General features: G+C 34.1%; 1 protein-coding gene and 1 long non-coding RNA gene across 6 annotated transcripts in view; one reads left to right on the top strand and one right to left on the bottom strand.

The window, feature by feature from the left end:
• The window catches only part of LOC120413444 (uncharacterized), a 99765-nt gene that overhangs the window by 56375 nt on the left and 27052 nt on the right, over window positions 1-16338 (top strand). Inside the window, exon 1 of one of the 4 annotated variants that reach the window (XM_039574273.2) lies at window positions 7893-8728. The exons of the other annotated variants lie outside the window; for them this stretch is intronic. The gene's annotated coding sequence lies outside the window, so the exon portion shown is untranslated. Of the gene's footprint in view, window positions 1-7892; window positions 8729-16338 lie in introns of those variants that run through there. 4 annotated transcript variants of the gene reach the window in all.
• LOC120413445 (uncharacterized) lies at window positions 1914-2666 on the bottom strand. Of its 2 annotated transcripts, none has more exons than XR_008212399.1 (3): window positions 2564-2666; window positions 2306-2491; window positions 1914-2248 (listed from the first exon to the last, which is right to left on the bottom strand). It is a non-coding gene; the product is annotated as an uncharacterized LOC120413445 (long non-coding RNA). The 2 variants fall into 2 exon arrangements; XR_005604946.2 differs by having other exon boundaries at window positions 1914-2244.

Below are 16338 nucleotides of genomic sequence, written 5' to 3'. Positions count from 1 at the left end.
ACCAAGATGACCCGACCTTGCCCGCTCGGGAACCTTCCACTATTACGACGGTCCAGCGTGGCACGTGGCCCGCTCTGTTTCTTCGTTTGTGGTGGTGGCGCGTGGCATCCCAGTGTATAGAAGTGATCTACAACACGCGCCACTTGGGAAGATCGAAGATCATCGGCAACGGGGGGAGAGTTGGAGGGGGAGGTCGGTTTATTTACATATGGCGGCGATGACCGTGAAGTGGCAGGTTCGAGTCAGCGGTTGTGCAGTTTGTTTGTGGAAAACTGTTATATATTGTTAATGAGATCGGTTCCAGAGAGCCTTAATTAGGATGGCACACTAGGGTGGGTCAGAAAAGCAAAAAGTTGAGCTAGATCGGATAGGCGGGCAGAAAACCAAAGTTTAACACCCACAGAAGCTCTCCTGAAAATTTCAGCCAAATCGGTTATGAATTCGAGGTGCCCATTCGATTTCAAATTTGTATTGGATTTTGGACCCGTTAGTATGGGAAAACGGCATTTTTTACATTTTATTCCCCTAAAAATCCAAAATTGAAGCAAATTAAATTCTGTGCGAGGTACTTATAGATTTTTATATGGGGAACAACTTTGTAGAACATCGCGAAGCGATCTGAGCAGATCTGGCTTAGTTATAAGTGGTTTAAGCTAAGTTGATTTTCCAGGGTCTTATCTCGAACCAAAGTATAGTCTTTTTATCTAGACGGCCACTATGATCAGGCAAAATAAACTGTCTGACAGATGACAAACTTGTTTTCATTTGTTGGCGGAACTTTATGAATTCGAGTGGAAGTTGAGGTGAGTGTCGAAGCTTTTTAAAAGTAGTTCTGTACATTTGGACCATCAGTTCTATCTTTCTTTTCTTTTTAGACATTGTTGCCTCCGAGCTCACGGGAACAGAACTACTATTAGACAGAGTGCCAATTTTAGAGCGGGTTGGCAGAGATTAGCCAAGACGGACGGTTTGCAAATGCCGGTGGGGAGCAAACAGAACAAGCCATCTCCAGATTAGTCAAAATGATACGCAGAAATTAATCGAAGGGATCCTTGTGGCCTCAAATTCTGGCCGTTTACTGGAACGCAATTAGTGGAATTTCGTGACTAGGTGATTTGGGTCTCGTGGCGCAGGGGTAGCGGCTTCGGCTGCCGATCCCGATGATGCTATGAGACGCGGGTTCGATTCCCGCCTTATCCACTGAGCTTCTATCGGATGGTGAAGTAAAACGTCGGTCCCGGTTTCTCCTGTCTCGTCAGAGGCGCTGGAGCAGAAATCCCACGTTAGAGGAAGGCCATGCCCCGGGGGGCGTAGTGCCAATAGTTTCGTTTTTTTCGTTCGTGATTTTCAACGGAATGGTCAATATTTGGTCATGATCAATCCAAACCCGAACCTGATTCTAACCGTGGCCAATGTCGAAGAAGCTTACTCAGGGAACGAGACCTTTATGGAACTTTGTGCAGTCCGGATTTTTCAAGATGTTTTGTGAATACACTAATTGTATGCCTTAAAATAAAACTGAAAATAAAAACAAATCAAGCAGTAAAAAACATTAGTTTTATTTCAGGCTGGAGTCTACTTTCACATAGATATATGCAGCTTTAGTCCTCTGAAATTCAACCTATCGCTTTGACCGAAACATTCGATAAAAATATGTTTTTAGGGAAGTTTATTTATTTATAAATTTATGATTGGACTTTTGACTTTTAAATTAGTTTAAATATTTTTTTTAGGGGTTTAACTTCCGCAGAATATTGCTCTACGCATTTTCTGGTATCTTACTATTGCATTATGTGAAAAAATCTGACTGAAAAAATGTGACAAAAAAAATTAAAAGACAAAAGGTAATGGTGAGAGGTAGAAGGATAAACCAAATACTATCAAAAAGAAACATAATCTAAACTAGATAAATAAAGTTCAAAGCGTAACGCCTCCACGTAAAAAAGGTTCTGCTGTTCCAACTAGATTAAACATTTCAAGTGCTTTTGCCAAAAAAAATCTATAAAAAAACGTTTTTGAAATTTTATTTCTATTGATCATACAAAATATTGAAACATAACTCCCAACCAGGGTCATCTCGATCCCGATCCCTTCGATCAATTTCTGCGTATCATTTTGACTAATCTGGAGATGGTCCCAAGGTTTTTGTTTTTGGGGAAGGGCACACGTGCGCAGGTTGGTTATCTCTAATCAACGACTGTTTGGGTAGTTCAGAGTAGCGATTATTGTAATTTGATTTGATGCCTTTCTGAAAAGAGGGAGATTTCTTATGAATGGACCCCGAGTGATGAAATTTGATAGCAACAGATGTGGTATTCGGGATCAATTTGGGGGGAAGTTTATTTTCAAATCTGTGTTTTGATGCATGTTCTGTTTGCTCCCCACCGGCATTTGCAAACCGTCCGTCTTGGCTAATCTCTGCCAACCCGCTCTAAAATTGGCACTCTGTCTAATAGTGGTTCTGTTCCCGTGAGCTCGGAGGCAACAATGTCTAAAAAGAAAAGAAAGATAGAACTGATGGTCCAAATGTACAGAACTACTTTGGAAAAGCTTCGACACTCACCTCAACTTCCACTCGAATTCATAAAGTTCCGCCAACAAATGAAAACAAGTTTGTCATCTGTCAGACAGTTTATTTTGCCTGATCATAGTGACCGTCTAGATAAAAAGACTATACTTTGGTTCGAGATAAGACCCTGGAAAATCAACTTAGCTTAAACCACTTATAACTAAGCCAGATCTGCTCAGATCGCTTCGCGATGTTCTACAAAGTTGTACCCCATATAAAAATCTATAAGTACCTCGCACAGAATTTAATTTGCTTCAATTTTGGATTTTTAGGGGAATAAAATGTAAAAAGTGCCGTTTTCCCATACTAACGGGTCCAAAATCCAATACAAATTTTAAATCGAATGGGCACCTCGAATTCTTAACCGATTTGGCTGAAATTTTCAGGAGAGCTTCTGTGGGTGTTAAACTTTGGTTTTCTGCCCGCCTATCCGATCTAGCTCAACTTTTTGTTTTTCTGACCCACCCTAATGGCACACGTCGCGAGCAAAGGGAAGCTTTGGCACCGTTGTCAATTGGACTTGCGTCAACGTGTTAGCGGGGATCACGTGAGTGATCGAATCGTGGAGAGTGATCCATATAGTTTGAGATGAACTTTGATGGAGACGCATGGTTGTCTCTTGAGAAATTATCGGGCTGAGTTTTTTTTTTCCAACCAAATTGGGTTTCAAGGCTGGATACCATGAAATCAAAATGCAGCTGATAATTTTCATGTGATTTCATGTATTATTAAATAACTGTTCATGAATAATATAACAATTTTAAAGTAAACAACCCTCTCTGAATATTAACGTCGTTGCCGAGCTTCCGTGGCCGTGAGGTTACGGGTTTCGCCTTGTAAGCGGAAGGTGATGGGTTCGATTCCTGTCTGGCTCGGCAAAGTCAGATCCCTTCAAAGAGTAATTCTACTCACTGGGAATGCTGACCGGTAGGGGATGGGTTTCGACTAGCGGCGTGCTGGGTTTTCAAATCCAGAGGTCGTGAGTTCGATTCTCGTACCGGGATGATGAAGTTTTTTTTTAAAAAAAAACGTCATCATATTTTTTTGCAGAAATTTATTTAAAATCAATTCACTGTTTTATTTCTCATGTCTGGTCAAACATTTACTTAGTTACTCTAGTATTATATATGTACTCATCACAAAAGTGTGTCAAGGCTATAAAAGTCCAGATAAGGGTTCTATCGGGATCTTAAACAACAACTTTATTTGAATATTTACATCAACTATCAAAAGATTGAAAACGTTCAGAATATTTTTAAATGCACGGTTGCATTAAATTGATTTTTTTAAATGATAAATAAAAAACAAACAAAATAAAATTCAATGATATTTAAAAACAATTACATCCAACAACTATTTTTGACGTTTGTTTTCGTTAAAAAAGATTTTCAAGTTAGAAAATAATCTAAATTAGTATGCATAAAGAGCTGCACAATAAAAATATTTGTTATCAATATTTATTTAGACATGGTAAAAATAAACACACATTTTTTATTAATTTTCATTTAACTGTTTCTGATAGTTATTCTGCTATCTCTTTTCATAAAAAAATAAACAAATCTAACATCCAACCCAAAAATTTACAACAAAACAAAGATGTTTTATTCTCAATGCTTTTGGAAGATTATTAATTGGTTGCTATTGCTATATATTTTTTGCTATTTTTTATAAATCGATGCCAGTCTAGAGATGATGAAATGATTATTCTGATATTTCTATTGTTCGCTTGTTAGCTTTAAAATGTGCATCAAATCTTCATAAAAAAAATTAAAAAAAAATATTTTCAATTTAAGTAATTCCTGAGAAGCATTTTTCATTTTGATTATTTTTGAACGCAATTCTCCTTAAAAACTATTTTTTGTAATGTTTTAGTGATTTTGCATTCTTTTAAAACAAAAATTGTATTTTTCAGTTATTAATTCATTTATTTTTTTTACAAAAATCAAAAAAATAAAGAAAAAATGACATAAGGACAATCCTCAATCAAATTAAAATAATATATTTTATTTAACTGGTTTTTTTTTTAACATATGGACCTCACAAAATATTTTTTTAAAGTGATTTATTTTTAATTTTAATCACCTCCTCTTTTTCCTGAAAAATATGAGAGACTTAAGCAAACAAAAATTTATTTATTTTTACTTTGATGTTTGAAAAAAATCATAACTTAAAAAATATATTTTTGCGCAAATATGCATTCATTTTTTTTTCAAATAATTTCAAATATAAATTCAATATTGAGTTGTGATGTTGTGTAAACAAAATTCTTATGTAACAATTTCTAGGGAAATAAATTTGTGTTTCAACAAGAATTAGTTTTTCTTTACCTTTAAAATTTGGTCAAGATACCTTAAATTGATTTCATACAATAAATACATATTTTACTATTTAATATATGTAATTTTGGTTATAATAAAAATTTTACATCATAGTTTTAAGAAAGTTTAGATTATATCTTTATGAAATAAATTTTTAACTTATTAATACTAATATTAAATGGTTAAAAATGTATTAATTTTTCTCTCAATTGAAAATGAAGCCAAATAGATTTTTTAAACAATTCTTATAAGCATAATATTCAAGACTTTATTGTTTTTTCAAACTTTAAATAACACATTTCTTCTTGAAAACAAAAATGTCAATGCCTGTTTATAATTGGTAATTTATTATTTATAATAAAAAGATTTCACGTCAGATAATTTTTTGTTGATAAAATTGGCATTATGATGGTTTTCAAATTTAAAACTGTTACACTTTAATAAGTTTTCATTCACCAGTTATTTCATACCGAGAGAAAAAAATAAGACTAGTACAAATTTTAAATGAAAGTTGTGTCCTTCGTCTCAGGTTGAGATTTAGGAAGAGGGGAGTTGTTAAATTGGTTTTTTTTTCGAAATTTTCATAATTTGAAAACAAAAAGTATCACAAAATGCTTGATACATTATTAAAGATATGTTTCAGTTAAAAATTTACAAAATTTCCATGAATTTATGAAATATCTATGTTGTTTCAACAAATCATTTTTTGTGTTTCATTTGATCAAACATGCAAAAATTTTAGTTTTATTTTGTTATCTAAAGTTTGCAGAATCGTTTTTGCAACCTTTTTTCTACAATTTTTAGCCGTAATTGTTTTGCCTCTTTATTTTTTGTGAAAATTATGAAAAGGGGAGACAAAACCTTAAAATGAAAATTTCAGTGGGCTTTGTGGATTTTCAATAAGGGTCATTTCAACCTCAAAAGTACCATATTTGATGAAAAAAATTTCTTCAGAAAAAATATTCGTTCATGTTTAGCTTTCAACAATTAAGATTTTTTTATTCCATAACTTTTAAAATTCTTTCCGCAGAAACCCAAAAAACATAACTTTGGAATTGATTTTAAAAATCTACAAATCATTTAAAAGGTGAGAAAGGAAATCTCCTAATGATCGTTGATGATAAAAACTACATTATCATATCAAATTTATCAATAAGTCTATATATGTATTACAAACAACGTTAAAAAACATTTAAAATTTCTCCAGAAACGAATCTTTTGAGTTTGAAATAAAATTTCTTTTAAATAAGGTAACTTTTACCAGAATTTAAATAGCTTAAATAAACCACAAATGGGTCATTCTAGGTCAACTGGTACACTTTTGGACTCGACCTTCACCAATTTGGTCCAAACTTGGAGAGAACTTTCATCCAACGTTCATCTATCGATAGTTAACAGCAATCCCAAGATTGGTGTTGATTCGACCATCCCTCTATTTTTGGCACCGCCCTCTTTTTTTGACGATTTTCTAAAAACATTTTTTTTTCTTTTAATCATAACTTTGCAACTATTTGAGCAAAAGGCTTTCTACAGGTTGCATTTTATAGAAAATTGTCCAAGGAATTCGATAAAAATAAAATGTCAACCCTTAAATGCCCCCCAATATTATATTTTAACATATTTAAGTATTAAAATCTAGTTTTGACCAATTCCTTATATTTTTATTTGTTTTATTTTATCACCATCGTGTTCCCCGGACAATTTTACATGATAATCAATGTAAACCTCAAACTAAAATGAACTATTGGCGAGAAACAGCGATTTTACTGGAAAAAGTTTGATTTTGCGTAGCACTCGAAAATACATGGTGTTTTAACAAAAAGGGATGAATCCCGCATAGTTCGGTATGTGAGAAACTTATCTCGGATTTGAATTCATAGGACAGAAGTAAAAAGTAAGTAAATCTTTCCCAGTTCCTGAGGGGAACACCCTTGAAGAGTATCGGGGCCGTCATTTACAAAGCGGATTCAGTGGCAATTTCATTCTCAACTCAATGTTAACATGTTAAGGTTAATGTTAACATTCCATAGGTTGCCTCCCTAAGGTGTCGTGATAAGGTCCAGTTTGTGACGATACACTACCTTCCCTTTACTAAGCAATCGATTCCAGAAGGGAAAAGATCACCAGTTGTGTTGGACCGAGCCGGGATTTAAACCCCGATCTACCGCTTACTAGGCGGGAGCGTTACCACTAGGCTACGTGGCTCGGTCATAGGACAGAGTGCTGCGCAAAATCAAACCTTTTTCAGTAAAATCGCTGTATCTCGCCAATAGTTCATTTTAGTTTGAGGTTTACATGGCTTATTATGTAAAATAGTCCGGGGAACACGATGGTGATAAAATAAAACAATTAAAAATATAAGGAATTGGTCAAAACTGAAGTAGTTGCAAAGTTAAAAAAGTTTTTTAGAAAATCGTCAAAAAAGAGGGTGGTGCCAAAAATAGAGGGATGGTTAACTATCGATAGATGAATGTTCTCTCCAAGTTTGGTCCAAATCGGTGAAGGTCGAGTCCAAAAGTGTACCCAGTTGACCTGGAATGACCCAAATAAAATAATATTTTTTGAGCTTCTTAAGTTTTTGTGACAAATGAGTTCAGGTTTCCAATGAATAATTTTCAATTAAATCTTCCTCAACCTGCACCGTTTCTGTCATCCAGAATAATTCCCCCAAGTATGCTATCCCAACCCCTCACCACCTGTTCCAGAACATCCCCCCCCCCTTCTGAACCCTCAACCACGACTGAGAGCAGCGCGCGCGACTGATTCGTTTTTCCCTCTTATCAGTGCCGTGCCCAGCTAGTTTACACTAGTTTTATATATACTAGTCGTATATTTGCACTCGGTTTTGTTTGCAAAACTGTGCAATTGCACTACTCGCTCTCTCCCTACACTGCAGCAGCAGTCTGGACTCTCTCTCCCCTCGTTGGAGCATTTTCTAAATAGGTCAGCCCCAGTGACTATCCCTGAGGTAGTAGCAGCGACTAGTTGGTCCGACACTGCAGTTCTTCGGAAATAAAAGTGAAACTTGTTCCTTTTCTTTTGAAGACGTTTGTTGAAGAAGGAGAGTTTCTACGTAGTCCAACGTCAAACTGTGTGTGCGAGTGTCAACCGGGAAGATCTCCCAGACCCCGCTCCCTTGAACTTTGGCGTTGTACGAGAGCTACTACCACAATAGCGCAAGCCGCACTACACTAAAACTAGCCTGTTAGTGTTTTTCGGGGTGGTAGTGGTCGTGAAAAATTGTGTAATATTTTCCCGGCGGGGTGCACATGGGACTGCTAGGGAAACTCGAGTGCATGTGCAGTTTCGAGCAAGATCGCGACCGTGAAACACAGCTATCGTCCTCGGCCGGTTTCGAATTTTTCCGGGCATTTCTCAATGAGCGTGTACTAGAGCGTTAGTTTTAGTTTTTTTAAAGGAAAATTTGAAGAGTCCAAAGTTTGTGTGGGGGAGTGTGTGATTTCGCGATGAACCTACCCAGAGCCGGAAGGGGGATGAAATTTTCCTCAATGGACCATTTATAGCCAACGACGACGGACGTCAAGAGCGAGAGTGGCGAAAAAAATAGTTAAGGGATCCCACATCCCTTTCTCTACCCAGTTTTGTTCGGGAGTGAGCTATTTTTAGGGATATTTTTTCCCATCCCGAGTCGTGCTGTAACTAATTCGGTAGTGAAAGTGACCAAAGGTGGTCACCTCCCCCCCGTTCGACCTCCCTCCCGCAACCCGGTTAGAACCGGATCCGGTTGGGGATCGAGAGTGAGAGTGAGCTATTTCCGGCGGCGGAGTCGCCAGCGTGCAATTTTCACCCAAAGTTGGAATCAAACCGGATATCTCACCCCGTAAGTGGCTTTGTTACGCAAAAAGGAGTCCGATTTTTTGGTGGGGTGCGCAAAAATTTTCAAGGTTACTGGAGCAGACGCGTCCGCAACCCACTCGTGCCCACCCACAAAACTGCAGTTTCCTCACTCTTTGAGAGAGTGTGATTGTGTGTGTGAGAGTTGGTGTGTGGGTTTATGGAGGAAAATCATTTCCACGCCGCCGTGCGGAGTGCAATTCTGCTAGTTGCAGTGTGGGTGTGTGTGGGAGAGGGAGAGCAATAGGATGACGGAATCGGATTGAGAGAGTGAGAGCGAAAAAGAGAGAAGATGCGATGTTTGCTGCGAGTCGCAATAAGTTTTATGAGTACTCAGTTTGTGCTAAACTATCGTGCGTCTCCTTCACTTGTGTGGTTTTACATGTAATTGAAATGGAATTAACCTTTGAGTGTGCAGGGGAACAAATATTTTTTCAAACAATTTAAGATTTTTCATAATTAAATATTTTGCAAAGCAATAGTAAAGAGTTAACAACATTAAAACAGTATTAAATTTATCTCAAAAGTTGTTTCCAGAAATTAAAAAAAAAGTATCTGTCATGCGGAAATCTCCAAAAACTGATTAGACTGAAGAACTCGAAAAAAAAAATCTAATGTCTCGATTACATTTGTTAACAAACACATTTCGTTGATAAATTCCTTATGTTTAAATATTAAGTTTTAGCTGAAACTTCAAACTGCTCGTATTTTTGAAATTTGTTTTTACCTTTAAAAATCTAAAGGTTACGCAAATTACAAATTTTTTGTTTCATACAAAAAACGGTAACAAATTTTTTAAGTGGTATCGAAATTATGGCTTAATATATTGTTTTGTTTTTTCTTAATGAAGTGAAACAAAACAATCATCAATGTTTCGCATGAACGTTTCAACAAGGTTATTATACATTTTATAAAAGTATTTGTTTCTCGGCTCACATTATATTCAAAGAGAGGGAAGATCAAAATCATGAATTTCAAACCAAATGTTTAAAATATTTTTCAACACACTTACAAATTTTACAACAGCAACAAATCAAAATTTCTGTATAAAATTATCCAAAAGTTTCTTTTTGCAATTCCGTCGTGAAACTACTTACTTTTCCTGTCATTCTTGAACGACGAAATAGCCTACTTTTCTGTACCAAAAATAACAGAATCGAATAGCAACACTTTTCAAAATAAATGCTGAAAAGTTCTACTTTTTAGCACTGAAATGGGTGCTGAAAAGTTGAACTTTTCAGCACTGGTTTCGAAAAGTAACACTTTTCAACATTTTTTTGATTTAAACGATTTATTTACAAAATACATGAAAATTCGACTTAAAATTTCACTCAATGGGTGTTTTTCGAAATTGCAAAAAATGTTGTATGGAACTCGTTGCAAAACTTGATTTTTTCAGCACTCGTCGTATTTATCCAACTCGGTGAACCTCGTTGGATAAATGTACGACTCGTGCTGAAAAAATCCTCTTTTTGCAACTTGTTGCATAAACTACTATTTTGCAACTCCGCTGTGAAACTGTCAACTTTTCCTGTCCTTCTGGAGAAACGAAACGGCCTACTTTTCCTTACAAAAAATAACTGAATGGAAAATTAACACCTTTCAATACCATGAGAAATGGGTGCTGAAAAGTTGAACTAATATACTAATATTTTAACACTATTTCAAAATACCGAAACAAAAAAAAATCCGAAAAGCAAAAGATTTTTTTTTTAAATCCATCAAGTTTTATGTCAGTTACCAATTCTGAGACCTAGGTTGCCAAAAACTTCGAAATGTCGAAAAATTATCCAATTTGAACGAAGTTACGCTAGAAAATTATTTTTTAATCATTTTAGATTTTTCATTCAATCATCTGATCATGTTTTTATAACTGTAACAATATTTATATTTAAAAAAAAATCCTGTGAGATTATAAAAAAATCAAAATCTAATAACATTAAAATCATTCTGAAGAAAAAAAACATTTCTTTACATAAATTATAAAAACTGCACCTAGTCTTTAATTGGGTTGTTTGTTAAAATTTCTCGATTTTTTTCAATTAAGGCCTTAACAGATTTTTTTAAGTTTTTATCTCTCTAACCAGGTAAATTAGGGGGTTCACAATAACACAAATAAAAACATGTTCAGGCCTTTTTTAAATTTTCAACCAAAAATGGTATCAAAATAATGCGTAAGGCATGATAATAGTTATGCTTCTGGCATAAATTTGCAACAATTATAATTATTTAATGAAAATAATATTAAAGTTTGCGTGTTTTTCTGATCTGAAACATTTATTTTTTTAATATGCAATTTGATCAAAATTGAAAAAAAAAAACGTTTTAAAAACCAGTTTAACAGTAAAAAATTATGGTAAATGTTTTTTTAAAGTGGAAAATAATTATTCGTTTGGTCTCCTGATGTAAACAAAAAAACGTCTGGGTTACATTAAAAAAATAGGAATGAACTATGCTTAACATTCGAAGGGCTTTTAGATTCAGCGGGCAAAATTACATGAAAAACAAAGTTGTTCTTTTCTCGTTTACCTTGAAAATTTGACATTAAAAAAGTGCTCTTTTTTAAATATTTGAATTTCTGCATTGTCCTTTTTTTTACCTTAAATGTTTGTAACTTTTGATAAATTTGTTCATAAACATTTTTTGAAAACGAAAACGTGTGTTTTTTAGAGTTCTAAAAGTGCTCTTAGTAGCACTTTTTTCTAAAACTACTAAACTTTCGATAAAAAAGAGTCGTAGAAGGCGTAGCTTTCGAGCTAAAATTTTGGTGTATACGACAAAGTTGCTTGGATTGGCATGCCCACAGCTATCTAGAAATAAAATAATCGAGAAGAATCAAACATTCTTGAAAAGTTCGATTTTCTGAAACACCTTAATCTTGAACCACACTTATTTTCAACCCAGCAAATAAAATGCCTTTTCCTTTTGCGAAAACTCTTTCAAAGACACTTCAAAGCTTCAAAAACTGCACCATTTTTCGGAATTTACTATTTTCACTTTATTTCGCGAACTGGACTGATTTGAGTAGTTTTTGGTCTTAGAAAAATTATAAAAATCTCTTTCCATAATTCATGGCAAAAAATATGACCCATGAATTTTCTAAATAAGATTTGTTTTTTATTCTTTGTATAAATAATCGATTTTAAACTTTGAAAAATACATATAATGCTTGAAATTTTATTACAATTTGATTAAAAAAGAAGCATTGTGACTAGATTTTCATTGCATTGTGCTTAAAAATTTCTAACATAACAATTTATTTAAATTTAAATCTTGTGAAATTCCTCAATTTTCCATTATAAAACATGATATTCAACTCATTGTTGTTTTGCAATTTTGTGATTACCTTTTTGAACAAAGAAAATTTCATACACATTCTCAATAATGTTACAAAAAAAATCTATTTTATTAGACAGTCAAGGGTTACTCCACACCAAAATCACGTGTAACCATTGTTAGCCGCATACGAGCTGTGACTACATCCATGTGTGTGTTTGTATGTTTAACAAACGGCTTCCCGATGTGCGGCCGGCACAAAACCCTTTTCAGTAGCCTTCAATTGAGTGGACCCCCTCTCCCCGTTTTTTCCCCTCTTCACAATTTTACAACCTACCACCTCAATGCGTCTTGTAAGATAAGGGGGAAGGGGTTGTTCTATCACGGTGTGAGTGCGAGCGCCAACTTTTATTGATTGTCGGCGACGACGGGACCTACCCAAACACACTCTCGATTTGCGTAGGGGGAAAAAAAAGCTAGTGTGAGTTGTGACGTAATGATCAGGAAAAAAAGATGGGTAGAAATTGGTTCGTTTGATTTTTGCCGACCATCGATTGGATGCCGCAATCAGAGTGGTGGGGGGCTCTTCAAAAATGTATTGTTTGTTGTTATTGTTTGCGTTTTCCCAGTGTAAACAATTCTGACATATGGTTGCGAGATTGATATCAGGAATTTCTGATAAAGTGTGTTATAAAAATAGCAAAGTTATATCGAGATTCATTTGTTTTGCTGGACAACCATGATTTTTACCCAACAAAAAAAAACAGCAAATTTGTTTCACGTGATCCTTTCTCAAGGTTGGTTATGAAATTATTAGTTAAAAATATACAAAAATACTTCAATCTTCTGTTGAAATTGTTTACCTTCAATCCAGGAACGTGAAACCGGAAAACGTGGTTTTCTACTGTGAGCTCATCTCGGCAATACTATTACGAAATGTGTTTTGTTGTTGTTGGTACGGAATGTTTTTTAAACTTGGAGCTTCCCTCTTAATTGGGATGGAAATTTCCACTAACTAATCTATTTTTATTTTAAAAAATACTTTCAAAAGGAAAGAACATATTGAAAGTCTGGCAACACTGAGAATTGCTCTGAATATTAATGTAAATTACAAAAAATAACTTTTTCCTTTCCGAAATTTTGCAGATTTAAATTATTTCCGGAAACACCTGTCTGTATAACAAACCTATGTTTTTGAAGAACCTTTTCGATAAATCGTAAAGATTGATGATTTGGCATCACTGTCCGGAAATATCGTAACTTAAGTGAATTTTATAGTACTTTTTGCAAATCCACTATGAAACTGTCAACTTTTCGGGTCCTTCTGGAGAAACGAAACGGCCTACTTTTCCCTACCAAAAATAACAGAATGGAAAATTAATACCTTTCAATAACATAAAGTAGAATTTTTCAGCACTGAAATGGGTGCTGAAAAGTTGAAATTTTCAATACTAGTATCGAAAAGTAACAATTTCCAATATTTTTTTGTTTTGAACGATGAATTTACTAAACACATGAATGTTTGACATAAAATTCCATTAAAGAAGCGTTTTTCGGAAATGCAAAAGAATGTTGTAAGCAGCTTTTTGCATAACTTGATTTTTTCAGCACTCGTCGTATTTTTCCAACTCGGTTAACCTCGTTGGATAAATGTACAACTCGTGCTGAACAAATCTTCTTTTTGCAACTTGTTGCATAAACTACACAGTAAAAAATTGTGTAAATTTGGAAGGTGTAATTTTGGAAGGTCTGAATATTACCTCTTCTATGATGTAATTTTACCTCAATTAAGACTGAAAAAGCGACATTACAACAGAAAAGTGGTAAAATTACACATTTTCAGAGGTAAAATTACACATTTGCAATATTACTATGATTTTTTTTCTGTGTACTATTTCACGACTAGATGTGGTTATATAAGTGAGAATTCAAATCTATAAAATCCCGGGAATTCCCGGGATTTTTCCAAAACCGGGAATTCCCGAATCCCGGAATTTTTAATAATTTGTCCCGGGAATTCCCGAAATTGAAAAAAAAACAAATTGTATTTTGCAAATTCAGATTTGGTTGTAGAAATAGATGACAAGTTGAATATTTAGTAAATGATAAGAATTTTAAAACATTAAAATTTGTATTCGGCATTTGTCTGGAGCTTTTTTTTTTTCAAAGGTTCTATGAACAAAATTAAAAAATGTTTGTTTTTTGGGTGTTTTTCAATATCTTTGCCTCGAGGTGGTTTTAAAAACACCCAAAAAGCAAACATTTAAAATTTTGGTAATAGGACTATTTAAAAAAAAACCTAGATATTAGTTAATTAATTTGGCTTATCGGGGAATATAGTTAACATTTTAGTTTAAACATCCGCAAAATGCCTAGCGTTTTAAATTTTATCACTATATTTTATATTTTTGAAAGAGTGGGTATTATATTTACGTATATTTATGATTTTAAATTTGTAAAAAAATATATCATATTAAATTATGTTTCATCAAACACCAGAATCTTGGGCAAATCAAGACAAATATAATGAGTTGAGACAGCTATTTAAGCCATTTTTTGCATAATGTTTTGAACGAATTCGGTTAAAACAGGAACAGAACAAAACAATTAGTACACCAATTTCCAAATTTATTGCCTTAAAATCTCCTGTACCTATTAAGACTGTAGTCTCGATTGTCCCAGTTGACAATATTATGTAATATAATAAATCAAATTCAAAAATCATTTAAAATTGTAATTTTCTGATATCATTTTATTTGTTTTTGCTTCATGTTTTTTGGACATTTTTAAAGAAATTTTTTAAGCTAGTTCATTTATAAAAATTCTATAATAAATATATTTATTAAATACTTATTTAATTTGAATCTCATTGGATACAAAGTTGTAGTTCAGAACAAAAAAGATCAATTTTTAATTTATTTTAAGCTATTTAAAAACTGTCGTTATAGTTGAGATTGAAATGTAGATTATCACCAAATAATATTATTGAGCTAATTCTATTATTGTAAGCTTTTAAAAAATAACAAATCTAATGAAAACATAAATTTTATAACTGTTTTAAAAATTTCCCGGGAAATTCAAAACCCGGGAAAATTGGACGCCCTACTCAATTTCCTACAAGTTGGTATATCAAATCAAGTTTTTTTTTAATTTACAAAAAAAATACTTTATTGCAGTTTTGCTACTGTTGTGTCACTAATTTGTAAAATATCAATGAATTTTTGAAGTTCAAATTCACCCCTCTATTTATCCACTCCCAGCCTCCGTCTAGCCAAAGTTGACATCCACACACTAAGCTGTGCACTGCTCTGTCTAGCTCAAGCGGATGTGCATGTCGCAGGTTCGGTTACGCAACACCACAGTCCGTACACGCAGATGCAGTGCATCTACCTCGTACGCTACGATCGTACGATTTTCACTGTCAATATCACACCCTCGGTGAAGATCACCATCCTCTCTGCGAATGAAATGAACTTTGTTGGTGGATGAAAAACTATTTTAATTTCGGTCAGTTGGCTCAACGTACTGCCATGACCTACGTTTCGTATGATGTTGTTTTGAGGAAAATTGCTCATTTTTCCGATGAGTGACGTTCTATTTCTCAACGATGATGAATGGAATGTAGAATTTTCATAATATTTCGATTTCAAAGCAAGCAAGCAAAAAAAAAGGCAAAAATCTCTTATCAAGTATTGCATCTGCAATTCTAATCAACAAGAAAAAAAGAAACACATGTCACAATCTGTCGCTGTTCAACATCGGGAACACAAAAGTGCATCCATTTAGCGATTCGTAATAATTCTAAATCAACACAATCAAGCACACGCGCGCGCGCATCTCCCGCGCTGAACTGCTAGTCACGATAGAGGAGGAGGAAGAGCGCTCTGACTAGCTAGCTAGCTAGTACGTACGTATAGTACACAGTGTACGACTAGTGTTTGGTCAGCCTATAATTAGGTGCAAGGTTAAAGTCGCACATTTATGCGGTAGTGCCGGCGAGCTGTTTTGTGTTTGGCGGCATGTTGTTTTTGTGCTTCAGAGGGTTGAAATTTTCAAAACAGCAAAAGCATGACAGCATGAAAAATTGACAAATTCGTTGTCTCAAAGTTTTCAAAACTTATTCTGATTTTGTTAAAAAAAAGATTCCCATTTGTTGAAAATTACAGTGACTAATTTCAAAATTGAATTTAATACAACAATTTTAGAGACAAGTTTCAGATATAAAATGATTTTCTTTCGGATAGTTTCAAATGTTTGAAATAACTTAAGTTTCAGTTCAAACACAACATTTGATATTGGCATATGATAAGCAAGTGACCG

Source organism: Culex pipiens, chromosome 3 (genome assembly GCF_016801865.2).
Source record: "Culex pipiens pallens isolate TS chromosome 3, TS_CPP_V2, whole genome shotgun sequence".
NCBI lineage: Eukaryota > Metazoa > Arthropoda > Insecta > Diptera > Culicidae > Culex > Culex pipiens.
This window is presented reverse-complemented; position numbering and strand designations above follow the sequence as displayed.